Source organism: Procambarus clarkii, chromosome 54 (assembly GCF_040958095.1).
Source record: "Procambarus clarkii isolate CNS0578487 chromosome 54, FALCON_Pclarkii_2.0, whole genome shotgun sequence".
Taxonomy (NCBI): domain Eukaryota; kingdom Metazoa; phylum Arthropoda; class Malacostraca; order Decapoda; family Cambaridae; genus Procambarus; species Procambarus clarkii.
Genome location: NC_091203.1, coordinates 15,776,281 through 15,793,272, shown reverse-complemented (window position 1 = coordinate 15,793,272; position 16,992 = coordinate 15,776,281). Strand labels below are relative to the sequence as shown.

General features: G+C 51.4%; 1 protein-coding gene across 1 annotated transcript in view; it reads left to right on the top strand.

Annotated features, from left to right (window-relative positions):
* The window catches only part of LOC123763344 (uncharacterized), a 253,640-nt gene that overhangs the window by 115,297 nt on the left and 121,351 nt on the right, over positions 1–16,992 (top strand). The window lies entirely within an intron of this gene.

The window sequence follows — 16,992 nt, the reverse complement described above, 5'->3', positions numbered from 1 at the left end:
AGCCGCCACCCGCCACCACCACAGCCGCCGCCACCACCACCCACCACCACCCACCACCACCAGCCGCCACCCGCCACCACCCACCAGCCGCCACCCACCACAGCCGCCGCCACCCATCACCACCACCCACCACCACAGCCACCACCCATCACCGCCGCCACCACCAGCCACCACCAGCCGCCACCGCCCACCACCAGCCACCATCACCGCCACCAGCCGCCACCACCACCACCACCAGCCGCCATCACCGCCACCACCAGCCGCCACCACCAGCCGCCCGCCACCAGCCGCCATCACCGCCACCAGCCGCCGCCACCGCCACCAGCCGCCACCAGCCGCCACCAGCCGCCACCACCCATCACAGCCGCCGCCACCACCACCGCCACCAGCCGCCACCACCAGCCGCCACCGCCCGCCACCAGCCGCCATCACCGCCACCAGCCGCCGCCACCAGCCGCCACTGCCAGCCGCCACCACCCATCACAGCCACCGCCGCCCGCCACCGCCGCCCACCACCGCCCACGACCACCCACCACTACCTCCCGCCACCACCACCACCACCGCCGCCACTGTCCGCCACCGCCACCACTGTCCGCCCGCCACCAGTGTCCGCCACCGTCTGCCACCGCCACCACTGTCCGCCCGCCGCCAGTGTCCGCCACCGCCGCCACTGTCCGCCACCGCCACCACTGTCCGCCCGCCACCACTGTCCACCACCGCCGCCACTATCCGCCACCGCCACCACTGTCCGCCCGCCGCCACTGTTTGCCCGCCGCCACTGTCCGCCCGCTGCCACTGTCCACCACCGCCGCCACTGTCCGCCACAGCCGCCACTATCCGCCACAGCCGCTACTATCCGCCACCGCCGCCACTCTCCGCCGTCCAGCCTCCCCTCTCTCCGTTAGTAAATAATTATAATTGTTAGAAAATAATAAAAGAAATATAAATTATTAGATTTTTTTTACCCTTAAATTAGTTTTAATATTTAAATTGAAAATAATAATATAATATAAAATAAAATATAATAAAAATAATAATATAATATAAAATAATATAATTTAATTTCAAGAAATTTAACTTTTAACACAAAGATGTGAAAAGGGTTCAGATTATAGGCTCAAACCTTTCATAAGAGATTCATATTGGTATATAAATGGATTATGAATGATTCATGTTAGGATTGTAAAGTTGCCACAACATCTCAAATTAGTGTTAGATACGTAGGTTTTGGTTATAAGTTTTGGAAACCTATTTAAGTCCACACACAATATCGTATCTGATACGATAAAACAAACGTTTCCAATCCTTTCAAATACTTTCCAGATATGTTGTGGCAACCTTAAATTGTTTGCTGGGAGGAGAGTGCGCCTATCTGCCCCCCAGAAGTATGGGACAATACCCAAAGGAGGGTAAGGGCCTTAGAGCACTCAACACGGAGGTAAGAGACAAGAGGAGACCCAGACAAACAAGTGTCAAGGAATAACCCCAAAAGATTCGCGGAATCTTTGTACTCACAGAGATGACCATAAAGTGACAAAGACAGACGAAGAACGACCCATTTCCGAGTAAAAGTCATGGCACAAGTCTTAGAAGTAGAGAACTTGAAGCCATGATCGGTGGCACAAAACGACACACCATCAATTGCAAGTTGAAGCCGGCGCTGAAGGAGAGGCGAATCATCACCCTGACAGCAAGGGGTATCATCGACATAGAGAGTGGAGAATACACCTGAAGGAAGAGAGGAAAGAAGACCATTGAGGGCAACCAGAAAAAGAGTAGTGCTCAGAACACTACCCTGGGGCACACCATCGTATTGCTGAAAAGAGGCAGAGAGAGCGGTACCAAGGCGCACCCGAAAAGAACGACGAGAGAGGAAGCTGCAGAGAAAGAGAGGGAGATGACCACGAAGGCCAAAAGAATGAAGTTGGGATAGAATATTATATCGCCAAGTGGTGTCGTAAGCCTTTTCCAGGTCAAAAAGGACAGCAACAACGGAGGTCTTCGCAGCAAAAGCAGTACGAATATAGACCTCCAAGTTCACCAGGACATCTGTCGTGCTGCGGCACTTGCGGAAACCAAATTGAGAAGGGGAGAGGAGGTGATGGTGTTCCAGGAAACACATCAGACGAACGTTAACCATACATTCAAAGAGTTTGCAGACACAACTTGTGAGGGCAATAGGGCGAAAGTCCTTAGGGGAAGTACCCAGAGATCCCGGTTTGCGAACAGGGAGGATAACGGCATCGAGCCAGTCCTCAGGGACTGACGACGACTCCCAGATCCGATTATATAGACTCGGTAAATACTGAGACGTGCACGGAGGGAGATGGCGAAGCATCTCATAATGAATACCATCGGACCCCGCCGCCATAGAACCGCAGAGGGCCAGGGCAGAACGAAGTTCAGAGAGAGAGAAGGGATCATAATAGGGAAGCCAAAGACGAGTGCAGAAATCTAAAGGACGAGACTCAAGGACAGGTTTACGAAGAAGAAAAGATTGGGGAAGATGAAGACCAGAGTTAACTGAAGAAAAGTGGGAACCCAGTTCGGAAGAGACCTGCAACGGGTCCGCCACAAGAGTACCATGGAGGTGAAGGACCAGTGAAACATCGGGAACGAACTTACTCGCTATCTTGCGGATACGCTTCCAGATCTGTGGCAGAGGAGTTTCGGACGTAATTGTGGAGACATCAGATGCCCAACATTCACGCTTAGCCGTACGGATGGCCCTATGGGCCACTGCACTCGCATTCCGAAAGAAAAGAAAAGAATCGGTCGTCTGCCGACGGCGGTGCCTCTTCCAGGCTGCACGCTTACAGCGGACAGCCCGAGCACAATCCGCATTCCACCAGGGAACGCACTTCCGCGGACCCCGAGAGGAAGAGCGAGGATTAGAGAGGAGGGCAGCGTTGAAGACAGTGTCATGAAAAAGGAGGAGAGCACGAGGGAGAGGCAGAAGGGAGAGGCAGAAGGGAGAGGTCAGAGAGAGCAGCACTGAGGGTAAATAGGTTCCAGTCCGCCTTAGCAAACTGCCACTTAGGGAAGGAGAGGGAAGGGCGAAAAGAGAAAAAGGAAACAAGGATGGGGAAATGGTCACTGCCATGGAGGTCACCAAGAACCTGCCACGTGAAATCTAAGTAAAGAGAAGAAGAGCAGAGAGAAAGATCAAGACAGGAAAGGGTGCGAGTCCGAGAGTCCAAGTGAGTGGGCTCACCAGAATTCAGAAGAGACAGGGAAGAAGAGAGGATAAACGGCTCAAGAAGGCGACCTCGGGAATTCGTCAGAACATCACCCCAAAGAGAATGACGACAATTGAAATCATCCAGCAGGTGTTTCAAATCAGGAAGAGAAAGCAGGACACTCGGGGGGAGATAAATGGAACAAACTGTGTACCATTTCCCCTCAAAGATACGAGCAGCAGAACAATGGAGAGGCGAAGGAAAAAGTAAGGGGACAAAGGGAACATCAGCGCGAATCAAGAGAGCAGAAGAATTAGGAGCCCCAGCAATGGCTGGGGGGGGGGGGGAAATCGGCTCCTGGAGACAGACACAAAGGGGCGAAAATCGCGAAATCAGAAGTTGGAGTTCGAGGAAATTGGCGTAATAACCTTGAACGTTCCATTGAAGAATAGACATCGACGAGAAGAGACAGGGCAACAACAAAGAACAAGGAAGAAACAAAGGCGAAAGAGCAACAGAGCACGTTAAAGAATATCAGGGTCAGCAAAGTCAGGGTTAGGGGGCATGGGTGAACTGAGCAAAGACGGAGGGAAGGAAGTGGGAGAACAGACCATAGGTGGGTGGGCGGGGTCCGGAGGAGGAGGAAGAGGAGGAGATAATGGAGAGGAGCAGTCAAGGACAGCAGCAGGAAGAGGGGGAGTAGAAAGACGGGAGCGCTCCTCAGCAAGGGCAGGGACCGAGAGGGAAGCAGGGGCCAATGAAACCTCCATAGCAGGAACAGGGGGCGCAACCACTGAAATGGGAGGGGAAGGAGCAAGAGAGCCAGTAGTAGGAGCCGAGGAAGAAAGCGAAGGCTTCTTACCCGCCGGGGAGGAGGAAGGAGATGAGCCAGGCTTATGCTTCTGACGTAAAGAGACCGGTGTCCCAGCAACTACTTACCGGGCTATGGATTCCAGCGTGTCAACAGGGAGAAGCTGAACGAGAGCACACGACGGCCGTTAGGAGAGCGATGGACATCCACCTGCACCTACAGGCGGCAGGGAGAGTCAATAGATGGAGAAGGATGGGAAGGAGGATCGGAGGGGGACGAGGAAGAAGACACAGGAGACATGACAGACCGGGTAGAAAGAAGGGGAACCCCAGACAAGAGGACCAGGAGGGGGACCCTTCAGGAAAGAACTCAAAGAAACAGAGGAGGGGGCAGTGGGCGTATCAGGGTCCAAGGCCTGGAAACGGTTGTGAGTCTGAGGAAGGTGGGAAAGGACGAGGAGAGGAAGAGTGCAACACGCGAGCATAAGAGACGTTAGCATAAGGCGGGAGCCGGCGAACCTGGCGCCTCGCCTCAGGAAAAGATAAACACTCCCGGTGCTTCAAGTTGAGGACGGCTGCCTCAAGCTTGTAATGGATACAGGCACAGGAGAAGGTAGGATGAGCCTCACCGCAGTTGAGGCAGCGAGCTTGGGGAGAAGTGCACTCCGACTTAGAGTGACCTTCACCCCCACACAAAGGACAGAGACAGTCCCAGAGCAGCGGAGGGCACCATGCCCAAGCCTCCAGCACTTGTTACAAAGCCGAGGAGAAGGAATATACTCCTGGACAGAGCACCTGGCACCAGCAAGAATGACAGAGGATGGAAGGGTCCTACCATCAAAGGTGATCTTCACAACTCGAAGGGGTTGACGGCGAAGACCACGAGGGGGACAAGTAAACGAGTCTACCTGGAGGACAGAATGGCCCTGAGCATCAAGGATATGTCGAATATCGTCGTAGCAGTCTCGCAGATCTCTAACACCGGTCGCAACATGGGGCGGGAGGAGAATAGTGCCAATACTGGCGTTCAACTGAACGTTCTTTAAGACCGGAACAGGGATCTAGCCAAGGCAGGATAAGGCAGCCAAGCGGGAAGCTGCATCCTGAGAATGAGAAGCAACGACACGTGTACCGAGACGAGTAGTATTGAAAGTAACAGACGCATCCACGGAATCAATGCGATGTCGATGGAGGGAGAAATCGTCAGGCGGCACAGGATCAAGAGGGAGGAGATCAAAGTATTTGGCCCACGAAGCAGGACCAAATAAGGCCTGATACGCATCAGTACAGGAAGGAAACGAGCGAGTGCGGCCGTGGCACCGACGGCGTTGAGAACCCCTAGAGAGAGAGAGGGGTCAAAAGGCGCAGTAGTCACAATGAGAGACTTAGCCACACCAGGGGATGAAGTGGTCACCACTGGGGGCGTGAGGCTCGACCCAACCACAGAGGAGGGAGGGGAGCTGGGGAAAGAATTCAAGGATGGTCAAAGGAGGAGCAAGATCGGGGGCTACAGAGCTCGGTCTTCCAATACAGGCCGACTCGGGGGCTTGGTTGCCCACGCCACGAGCCTGAGAGGGTACAACAGAAACATTCAATGACATATAGACGAAGAGAAAAATTCATCCACGAATGTGCCCCCATACCCACCATGGAGCCACAATTAGAGGCAGGACACCCTACAGGAAGCTATTGCCGATCATGCCGGGGCCCCCTAGGGGTGTGTCTTGAGTATACGCCCCACAAACGCCACCTTAAGAACCGTCAGTCCGTCGAGATCGGGTTCAGCGACGAAAGGGGGATTGACAATAAAAGGTTCCCCTCGCTCGAGACGTTGGGTACTACAGTTCTACGGGTGCAAGAGTATGCCTCCTCAAGCACCCGGGCGTCAAAATAGAAGAAGTCCAAAGGAACAAGCAAAAGGTCGGCAGGAAAAGACAAGCAGATAGGAGAAGAGGGGGGAGAAAAACGAAACAAAAGGAAAAGGAAAAGCGATCCGGCACAATTAGAGAAGACAGCAGCAGGAGTGCAAGGCCACCAAAAGACAGAGGACTGTCCCACGGAGCATCACACTCCAGCAGCCGTCCACTAAGCCCCCCTCACGGCGCCAACGGGCTGGATGGGGAGGGGGGGGGGGGGGGGAGGGGGGGGGGGGGGAGGGGGGGGGGGAGGAGCTTCAAGATATCATTAACTTTAAGCACTCTTTGTATCAACCAATGTATATCTTGTAACCTTTAAACATATAATAAAGCAAAAAAATATCAAAGGAAGGGGGTGGTAGGAGAAAAACACACAAATGGTATTGGAGGGGACCTAAACATTCCTTTAATGCGTTGTGTGTGGATTCCACCGAGGCTAAGGGTCCCCTTCCTTAGTCAGAGGTGGTACTCTGTTTAAAAAAAAAAAAAAAAAAAAGTAATAATTAGAATTAACGTTTTAAAAACCTTTGCTCTAAAACGTTATATCAAAACATTTAAAACATGATTTATTAATACGTTATGACCTAACGTTTTATACTCGTCTTCACAAATTCTCCAAACACGTATATTAAACATAATATAAAACATGCCCAAAACAATGAAATGTCGTTTTTAGCACGTTTATAAAATGTAAAAATGTTTGGTAAGAATATGGCCCTACAGAATTTAGTGATCTGGTTCAGACAATGAATCAACTGACCATTGTAGGGTTGCTATTCCAATCAGTCCTTGGACTACTCATAAGATTTTTAAATGATGATCAACGTTTACTATGTTAGCCACGATGATCCTCGTGTGCTTGTGCCTTCCTTTGTTAGGCTCCATGGTGGGAAAGGGTGCAGGGCTGTGAGGTCCAATTTCTCATTTCGTGCTCCTAAATACATATCTATCTTAGGCTCTGAGAGGGCGATTAGGCTCCAGAGTTGAACAGATGGAATATCTGGCTCCATATCTCTATGGTGGTTCCAGACTATGGTGGTTCCAGGCTATGGTGGTTCCAGACTATGTTTAGTCTTTGGCTTTCCCCTCGGTAGACAGTGCATTGGTGCAGTGAGGGGACACTTGTGCAAAGCCCGCCAAAAGGAAGTATGTAATTATCAAAGAAAGCATCAACCCGGGAAGGCTATGCAACACCATCAAATGTGCGGAAGAATTAGAGGGCGCAAAATAACACTGAGGATGCTAGCATGACAACAGAAACGCATAAGGGGCGAATGATATCAAAAGCATCAAATTCACCAAGAATTCTACTGAGGGACAACATACCGTGGGGGATGGTCGGAAAGCAAGACACTTGCTCGTTCTGGAAGTCAGGTCATTGAACAAGGATATGTACAACCCAAAGAGGAACAATGCAGTTAGGACATTAAGGAGTAGGGCAGTGCTCCATTAAGTGTTCATGAATTAAGAGGCATATGGCGAATACGCAACCTTGCCAGAGCCATTTCCCACCACTGGTTATGGTGGTAGGAGGAAGGCCACAGGGACACTACTCATAAGAGTTCGCAGTTTGTTACCAGTAACAGAAGACCAACAGCCCTGCCAACGGTTCAGGATGGAAGAATGGATAACTGGATAAAAGTCGAAATATGAAATACCTTTAAGGGGAGATGGGACAGAGCGGATAGCTTCCTTAGCAGCAGTATCTGTAAACTCCTTTAATGAGACACCAATATGGCTGGGAACCCAGCAAAACTCAATCGTCTTAAATTTACTGAAGATAAACAGCCAATGTTGAATCTCTACTCCTACTGGATGGACTGGGTTAAAGAACTCCAGAGCCATGGGGGCACTACGAGAGTCAACTAAACCACAAAGGAAGATTGACTGCAAGAAAGAAGGAGACGAAGAGCATAGAGAATAGCATACAGTTGTGCCGTGAAGATGTTAGTCTCTGGAGGTAGGCCACACAAACGGATGTGGTCACGAAAAACAACAGAGTAGCCTACACCGTCTGCAGACTTAGACCCATCAGTGAAGATGGTAATGGAGCGGTAATGTGAAGAAACGTGTTCAAGGAAAAGGCAAAGACAGAGGCCTACGCCTATCTACTCCCCAAGAAGTATGGGACAAAACCTCCTTAAGTAGGTTAAGGAATTTAGAGCATTCAACTCGGAGGAGAGAGAAATGGGGCGACCATGACAAACGAGTGTCTCATAAACCCTAAAAGCTTCGCAGAATCTTTGTACACAAAGGGATGACCATAAAGCAACAAAGAGGCACCAAGAATGACATGTTTGAGTAAAAGTCATTGCACAAGTCTTAGTTGCAGAGAACTTGAAGCCATAATCGGTGACCCAAGACGACACGGCATAAATCGCAAGTTGAAGCCGCAGTTAAAGGAGAGGATAATCATCACCTCGACAGCAAAGAGTAAGATCGTAGACATAAAGAGCACAGAAGACGCCAGAAGGAAGGAAGGAAAGAAGACCATTGAGAGCAGCCAGAAAAGGAGTATTGCTCAGAACACTACCTAGGGGTACACCCTCGTATTGCCGAAAAGATGCAGAGAGTGGTACCAAGCCTGACCAAAAAAACGACGAGAGGGGAAGCTTCGGAGGAAGAGAGATCACCACAAAGGCCAAAGAAACGAAGTTGGGACAAAATATGGTATCTCCAGATGGGATCATAAGCCTTTTCCATGTCAAAAAGGAGAGCAATAACTGAGGAGGTCTTCGCAGCAAAAGCAGTACGAATATAAACCTCCAAGTTCACCAGGACATCAGTCATGCTGCGGCACTTGCAAAAATCAAATTGAGAAGGAGAGAGGTGGTAATTGTTTTCCGAAAACATCAGACGAACGTTTACCATACACTCAAAGAATTTACAGACAACTCGTGTGGGCAATAGGGCGGAAGTCCTTATGGAATGTCTCAAGAGACCCCGCTTTCCGAATATGGAGTACCGCGGCATCGAGGCAGTCCTTAGTGACTGACGACGACTCCCAGACCTGTTTATACAGATTCGGTAAATACCGAGACATTCAAGGAAGGATGTCGCAAAGCATCTCATAATGGATATCCTCCGAGCCCGTTGCAGTAGAGCCCCAGAGGGCCAGGCAGACTCAAGAAGGGATCATAATAGGCAAGGCGCAGATGAGTGCGGAAATCTTAGGGATGACATACAAGAACGGGCTTATGAAGAAGGAAGGATTGAGGAAGATGAGAAACTGGGGATAGTCGAAAAATGGGAACCCAGTTCGATTGCAACCTTCACTGGGTTCGCCATACGAGTACCACGGAGGTGAAGACCCGGCGAGACATTTAGAATGAACTTACCCGCAATCTTGCGGTTATTCTTCCAGATCTACAGCTGAGGAGTATCGGACATAATGGTGGAAACATAAGTTTTCCAACTCTCACGTTTAGCTGTACGGATGGTCCTACAGGCCACCGCACTTGCCTTCCGAAACAAAATAAAGGAATCAGCCGTCTGCCGGCGTGGGCGTTTCTTCCAGGCTGCACGCTTACAGTGGACAACCCGAGCACAGTCCGCATTCCACCAGGGAACGCACTTCCGCGTGCTCCGGGAGATAGAGCGAGGAAGAGAGAGTAGGGCAGCGTCGAAGACGGCGTCATGAAAAAGGAGGAAGGCACTAGGAAGAGGCAGAGGTCAGAGAGAGTAGCACGGAGGATGAATATGTTCCAGTCAGCCTTGGCAAACTGCCACCTAGGGAAGGAGAGGGGAGGGTGAAAAGAAAAAAGGAAATTAGGTTGGGGAAATGGTCACTGTTATAGAGGTCATCAAGAACCCGCCACGTGAGATCTAAGTAAAGGAATGACGAGCAGAGAGAAAGATCGAGACAGGAATGGGTGCGATTCCGAGAGTTCAAATGAGTGGGCTCACCAGAATTCAGAAGTGACCGGAAAGAAGAGAGGACGAACGGTTCGAGAAGGCGGTCTCGGCTGTTTATCAGAACATCACCCCAAAGGGTATGTCGACAGTTGAAATCACCCAACAGGAGCACCGGCTCTGGCAAGGAGTCCAGGAGGTACTTAAGATCAGGAAGGGAAAGCGGGACATTTGGGGGGAGACAAATGGTACAGACTGTATACCATTTACTCAAAAAAAGCTGGGTAGCAGAAGAATGGATAGACGATGGAAAAAGTAGTGGGACGAAGGGAATATCAGAACGAATCAAGAGAGCAGTAAAGTTATAGGGGGGGGGGGGGGAAGGAAGAAAGGAATAACCACGCAAGTGACCAGGACGAGCACCAAACATTGGTTCCTGGTGACAAACACAAAGCGGTGAAAACTGTAATCAGAAGTTGGAGTTCATGGAAGTTGGCATAAAATCCACGAATGTTCCATTGAAGAATAGACATTAACGAAAAGAGAAAGGACAGCAACAGAGAACAATGAAGAAACAAAGGTACAGAAGAACACAGTATATTAAATAAGCTCATGATCAGGAACAATGTCAGCAAAATAAGGGTTAAGGGGCATGGGTAAACTTAGTAAGGATGGAGGGAAGGGAGCAGGAGGACAGACCAGAGGCGGACTGACGAGGTCTGATGGAGGAGACAACAGAGGGGCTGTCAATGACAGCAGGAGGAGGGTGGGGGGGGGGGCAGAAACGGGGGAGGGCACCTCAGCAAGGGCAGCAAACGAGAAGGAATCGGGGGTTAAAGAAACCTCCATAGCTAGGACAGTTGGCCCGACCACCGAAATGGGAGGGGATGTAGCGATATAGTCAGAGGTGGGGGGCCGAGGAAGAAAGTAATGCTTTCTTACTAGCTGGGGAGGAGGAAGAAGAGGAGCTAAGCTTAAATTTCTTACTCAAAGAGAGAGATGTTGGAAGCAACAACGTACTAGGCAACGGACTCAATGGTCTCAACAGGAGAAGAAGAACGGGGGGCGAACAACATGGAGATTGCTGGGAGGATGATGGTAAACAGCCTGGACAGATTGGCTGTGTGGAGGGCCAAGAGACTCGGTGCGAGGATTGGGAAGAAGGATCGGGGGGAGACGGGAAAGAAGACACACGAGACATGGACCGAGTAGGAAGGGAGGAAACTAACTCGAGAACCAATAGCGAGACCCTTCGGAACAGAACGTAATGGAATAGGGGAGGAGGCGGTGGGCGTGTCCGGATCCAAGGCCTGGAAACGATTGTGGGACTGAGGAAGATGGGAAGAATAAGTCGAGGTAGAATGCAACACACGAGCACAAGACATGCCAGTGAAAGGGTGGAGATGGTGGACTTGGCATCTTGCTTCAGGAAAAGTCAAACGATCCAAGTAAGTAAGTAAGTAATTATCAAAAGAAGGCACCAAACCGGGAAGGCTATGTAGCACCATCAAGTACGCAAAATAATCAGAGGGCGCTAAATATCACCAAGGATGCCAATACGAGAACAAAAACGCATAAGGCGAACGATATCAAAAGTATCCGAGTCACCAAGAATGCTATCGAGGGACAGGTGACCGCGAGGGACGGTCGGAAAGCAAGACACACGCTCGTCCTGGAAGTCAGGACATTCAAGAAGGACATGCACGACCGTAAGAGGGACAATGCAACTAGGACAATAAGGAGCAGGGCGGCGCTCCATCAAGTGACCATGGGTTAAGCGAGTATGGCCAATACGCAACCTCGCCAGAGCTGTTTCCCACCGCCGGTTACGGTGGAAGGAGGACGGCCACGAGGAAACACAACATTTAAGAGTACGTAGCTTGTTACCAGTAACAGACAACCAAGAAGCCTGCCAACGGGTAAGGACTGAGGAATGGATAACCGGGTAAAAGTCGGAATATGGAATGCCTTTGCGAGAGATGGGACAAGAGCGGACAGCTTCCTTGGCAGCAGCATCCGCACGCTCATTTAAAGACACACCAATATGGCTGGGAACCCAACAAAACTCAACCGACTTAAATTTACTGTGAACGAGAAACAGCCAATGCTGGATCTCGACAACTACTGGATGAACCGGATTAAAGGACCCGAGAGCCATGAGGGCACTACGAGAGTCAACAACAACCACAAAGGAAGACTGACAACGAGAAAGTAGGAGACGAAGAGCATAGAGAATAGCATAAAGTTCCGCTGTAAAGATGCTAGTCTCCGGAGGCAAGCGACACATATAAGTGCGATCAGGAAAAACAACAGAGTAGCCAACACCGTCCGCTGACTTAGACCCATCGGTGAAGACAGAAACGGAGCGGGAGTGAGAAGAAAAGTGCTCGAGGAAAAGGCGTTTTAGAACCGTAGGAGGGGTAAAAGCTTTAGTGATACGTGTCAAGGATGTACAAAACCGCGGAAGAGGGACCCTCCACGGGGGCAAAGAAGGAACAACACGAGGAGAAACATCAGAAATACGAACGGAAAGAGAATCCTGTAGGCGAGATAACCGGACAGAAAGAGGGAGGTGGTGAAGAGGAACAGGAACCGCAGGAGGGGTAAAAGTTAAAGCACGACAGAGGCGAGAGGAAGGATGTTGCAAGGACCGCGCAAGATAGCGAAGACAGTAGCGATCACGGCGGTCCTGGAGAGACAGGAAGCCAGTGTCAACATACAAGCTAAGGATGGGAGTTGAACGAAAGGCACCAGAACTGAGGCGCAACCCAGTATGGTGCAAAGCATCAAGACGGCGAAGAGTAGGAGGAGAAGCAGACGAGTAAGCAGGGCAACCATAATCGAGCTTAGACAGGACGAGAGAGGAATGTAAAGCAAGGAGAGTGCGCCTATCTGCCCCCCAAGAAGTATGGGACAAGACCCGAAGGAGGGTAAGGGCCTTAGAGCACTCAACACGGAGGTAAGAGATATGGGGAGACCAAGACAAACGAGTGTCAAGGAATAACCCCAAAAGCTTCGCGGAATCTTTGTATTCAAGGGGATGACCTTAAAGTGACAAAGAGGGACGAAGAACAACCCGTTTCCGCGTAAAAGTCATGGCACAAGTCTTAGAAGTAGAGAACTTGAAGCCATGATCTGTGGACCAAGATGACACGGCATCAATTGCAAGTTGAAGCCGGCGTTGAAGGAGAGGCGAATCATCACCCTGACAACAAAGGGTAAGATCATCGACATAGAGAGCGGAGAAGACACCAGAAGGAAGAGAGGAAAGAAGATCATTGAGGGCAACCAGAAAGCGAGTAGTGCTCAGAACACTACCCTGGGGCACACCTTCGTATTGCTGAAAAGAGGGAGAGAGAGCGGTACCAAGGCGCACCCGAAAAGAACGACGAGAGAGGAAGCTGCGGAGAAAGAGAGGGAGATGACCACGAAGGCCAAAAGAATGAAGTTGAGATAGGATATGATAACGTGAAGTGGTGTCGTAAGCCTTTTCCAGGTCAAAAAGGACGGCAACAACGGAGGTCTTCGCAGCAAAAGCAGTACGAATATAGACCTCTAAGTTCACCAGGACATCTGTCGTGCTGCGGCACTTGCGGAATCCAAATTGAGAAGGGGAGAGGAGGTGATGGTGTTCCAGGAACCACATCAGACGAACGTTAACCATACGTTCAAAGAGTTTGCAGACACAACTTGTGAGAGCAATAGGGCGAAAGTCCGAAGGGGAAGTACCCAGAGACCCCGGTTTGCGAACAGGGAGGACAACGGCATCGAGTAAGCCCTCAGGGACTGACGACGACTCCCAGATCCGATTATACAGACTCAGTAAATACTGAGACGTGCTGGGAGGGAGATGGCGAAGCATCTCATAATGAATACCATCGGAGCCCGCCGCCGTAGAACCGCAGAGGGCCAGGGCAGAATGAAGTTCAGAGAGAGAGAAGGGATCATTATTGGGAAGATGAAGATGAGTGCAGAAATCTAAAGGACGAGACTCAAGGACAGGTTTACGAAGAAGGAAAGATTGGGGAAGATGAAGACCAGAGCTAACAGTAGAAAAGTGGGAACCCAGTTTGCAAGCGACCTGCAACGGGTCCGCCACAAGAGTATCATGGAGGTGAAGGACCGGTGAAACATCGGGAACGAACTTACCCGCTATCTTGCGGATACGTTTCCAGATCTGGGCCAGAGGGGTTTCGGACGTAATTGTTGAGACATAAGATGCCCAACATTCACGTTTAGCCGTACGGATGGCCCTATGGGCCACCGCACTCGCTTTCCGAAAGAAAAGAAAAGAATCGGTCGTCTGCCTACGGCGGTGCCTCTTCCAGGCTGCACGCTTACAGTGGACGGCCCGAGCACAGTCCGCATTCCACCAGGGAACGCACTTCCGTGGACCCCGAGAGGAAGAGCGAGGAATATAGCGGAGGGCAGCGTTGAAGACAGTGTCATGAAAAAGGAGGAGAGCGCGAGAGAGAGGCAGAAGGGAGAGGTCAGAGAGAGCAGCACTGAGGGTAAATAGGGTCCAGTCTGCCTTAGCAAACTGCCACCTAGGGAAAGAGAGGGAAGGGCGAAAAGAGAAAAAGGAAACAAGGATGGGGAAATGATCACTTCCATGGAGGTCATCAAGAACCTGCCACGTGAAATCTAAGTAAAGAGAAGAAGAGCAGAGAGAAAGATCAAGACAAGAAAGGGTGCGAGTCCGAGAGTCCAAATGAGTGGGCTCACCAGAATTCAGAAGAGACAGGGAAGAAGAGAGGAGAAACGGCTCAAGGAGGCGACCCCGGGTATTCGTCAGAACGTCACCCCAAAGAGAATGACGACAATTGAAGTCACCAAGCAGGAGCACAGGCTCCAGCAAGGAGTCTAGGAGGTGTTTCAAATCAGGAAGAGAGAGCGGGACACTCGGGGGGAGATAAATGGAACAAACTGTGTACCATTTCCCCACAAAGATACGAGCAGCAGAACAATGGAAAGGCGAAGGAAAAAGCAAAGGAACAAAGGGAACATCAGCACGAATCAAGAGAGCAGAAGAATTAGAAGCCCTAGCAATGGCTGGGGGGGGGGGAGAGAAAGGAATAGCCACGAAAACGACCAGGACGAGCACCAAGCATTGGCTCCTGGAGACAGACACAAAGGGGCGAAAACCGCGAAATCAGAAGTTGGAGTTCGAGGAAATTGGCGTAATAACCTCGAACGTTCCATTGAAGAATAGACAACGACGAGAAGAGAAAGGACAAAAACAGAGAACAAGGAAGAAACAAAGGCGAAAGAGCAACAGAGCACGTTAAAGAATATCAGGGTCGGGATCAGGGTCAGCAAAGTCAGGGTTAGGGGGCATGGGTAAACTGAGCAAAGACGGAGGGAAGGAAACGGGAAAACAGATCAGAGGAGGGCGGGCGGGGTCCGGAGGAGGAGGAGGAAGAAGGAGACAACGGAGAGGAGCAGTCAAGGACAGCAGCAGGAAGAGGGGGAGTATAAAGAGGGGAGCGCACCCCAGCAAGAGCAGCAACCGAAAGGGAAGCAGGGGCCAAAGAAACCTCCATAGCAGGAACAGGGGGCGTAATCACTAAAACGGGAGGGGAAGGAGCAACAGAGCCAGAAGTAGGAGCTGAGGAAGAAAGCGAAGCCTTCTTACCCGCCGGGGAAGAGGAAGGAGAGGAGCCAGGCTTACGCTTCTGACCTAAAGAGACCGGTGTCCCAGCAACTACGTACCGGGCAACGGATTCCAGTGTCTCAACAGGAGAAGCCGAACGAGAGCACACACGACGGCCGTTAGGAGAGCGATGGACATCCGCCCGCACCGACAGGCGGTGGGGAGAGCCGATAGATGGAGGAAGAGGATGGGAAGGAGGATCGGAGGGGGACGAGGAAGAAGACACAGGAGACACGACAGACCGGGTAGAAGGAAGGGGAACTCCAGACAGAGGACCAGGAGGAGGATCCTTCGGGAGAGAACCCAAAGGAACAAAGGAGGGGGCAGTGGGCGCATCAGGGTCCAAGGCCCGGAAACGGTTGTGAGTCTGAGGAAGGCGGGAAGGACGAGGAGAGGAAGAGCGCAACACGCGAGCATAAGAGATATTAGCATAAGGCGGGAGTCGGCGAACCTGGCTTCTCGCCTCAGGAAAAGATAAACGCTCCCGGTGCTTCAAGTTGACGACGGCTGCCTCAAGCTTGTAATGGACACACGCACGGGAAAATGTAGGATGGGCCTCACCGCAGTTGAGGCAACGAGCCTGGGGAGAAGTGCACTCCGACTTAGAGTGACCTTCGCCACCACACAAAGGACAGAGAGAGACAGTCCCGGAGCAGCGGAGGGCACCATGCCCAAACCTCCAGCACTTGTTGCAGAGCCGAGGAGAAGGAATGTACTCCTGGACAGAGCACCTGGCACCAGCAAGAATGACAGAGGGTGGAAGGGTCCTACCATCAAAGGTAATCTTCACAACCCGGAGGGGTTGACGACGACTACCACGAGGGGGACGAGTAAACGTGTCCACCTGGAGAATAGAATGGCCCTGGGCAGCAAGGATATGTTGAATATCGTCGTGGCAGTCGCGCAGGTCCCGAACACCGGTCGCAACATGGGGCGGGAGCAAAATAGTGCCAACACTGGCATTCAACTGAGCGTCCTTCGAGACCCGAACAGGGGTCTCGCCATGGCAGGATAAGGCAGCCAAGCGGGAAGCAGCATCCTGAGAAGGAGCAGCAACGACACGTGTACCGAGACGAGTGGGGTTGAAAGTAATGGAGGCATCCACGGAATCAACGAGATGTCGATGGAGGGAGAAATCGTCAGGAGGCGCAGAATCAAGAGGGAGGAGATCAAAATATTTGGCCCACGAAGCGGGACCAAACAAGGCTTGATAGGTAGCAGAACTGGAAGGAATCGAGCGAGGGCGGCCGTGACGAGGACGGCGGTGAGAACCCCCAGAGAGAGAGGGGTTAAAAGGCGCAGTAGTTACAACTAGAGAAGGAGCCGCGCCAGGGGACGAGGTAGTCACCACTGGGGGCTTGGGGCTCGACCCAACCACAGAGGAGGGAGGGGAGCCAGGGGAAGGAGTCAGAGAGGCCAAAGGAGGAGCAAGGTCGGGGCCCAATGCAGCGGAGGCTACAGAGCCCGATCTTCCACTACGGACCGACCCGAGGGCTTGGTCGCCCACCCTATGAGCCTGAGAAGGTAAACCAGAAGCAGCCGAAACAGGGTTTATCATCATGACGAAAAGAAGAATTCATTC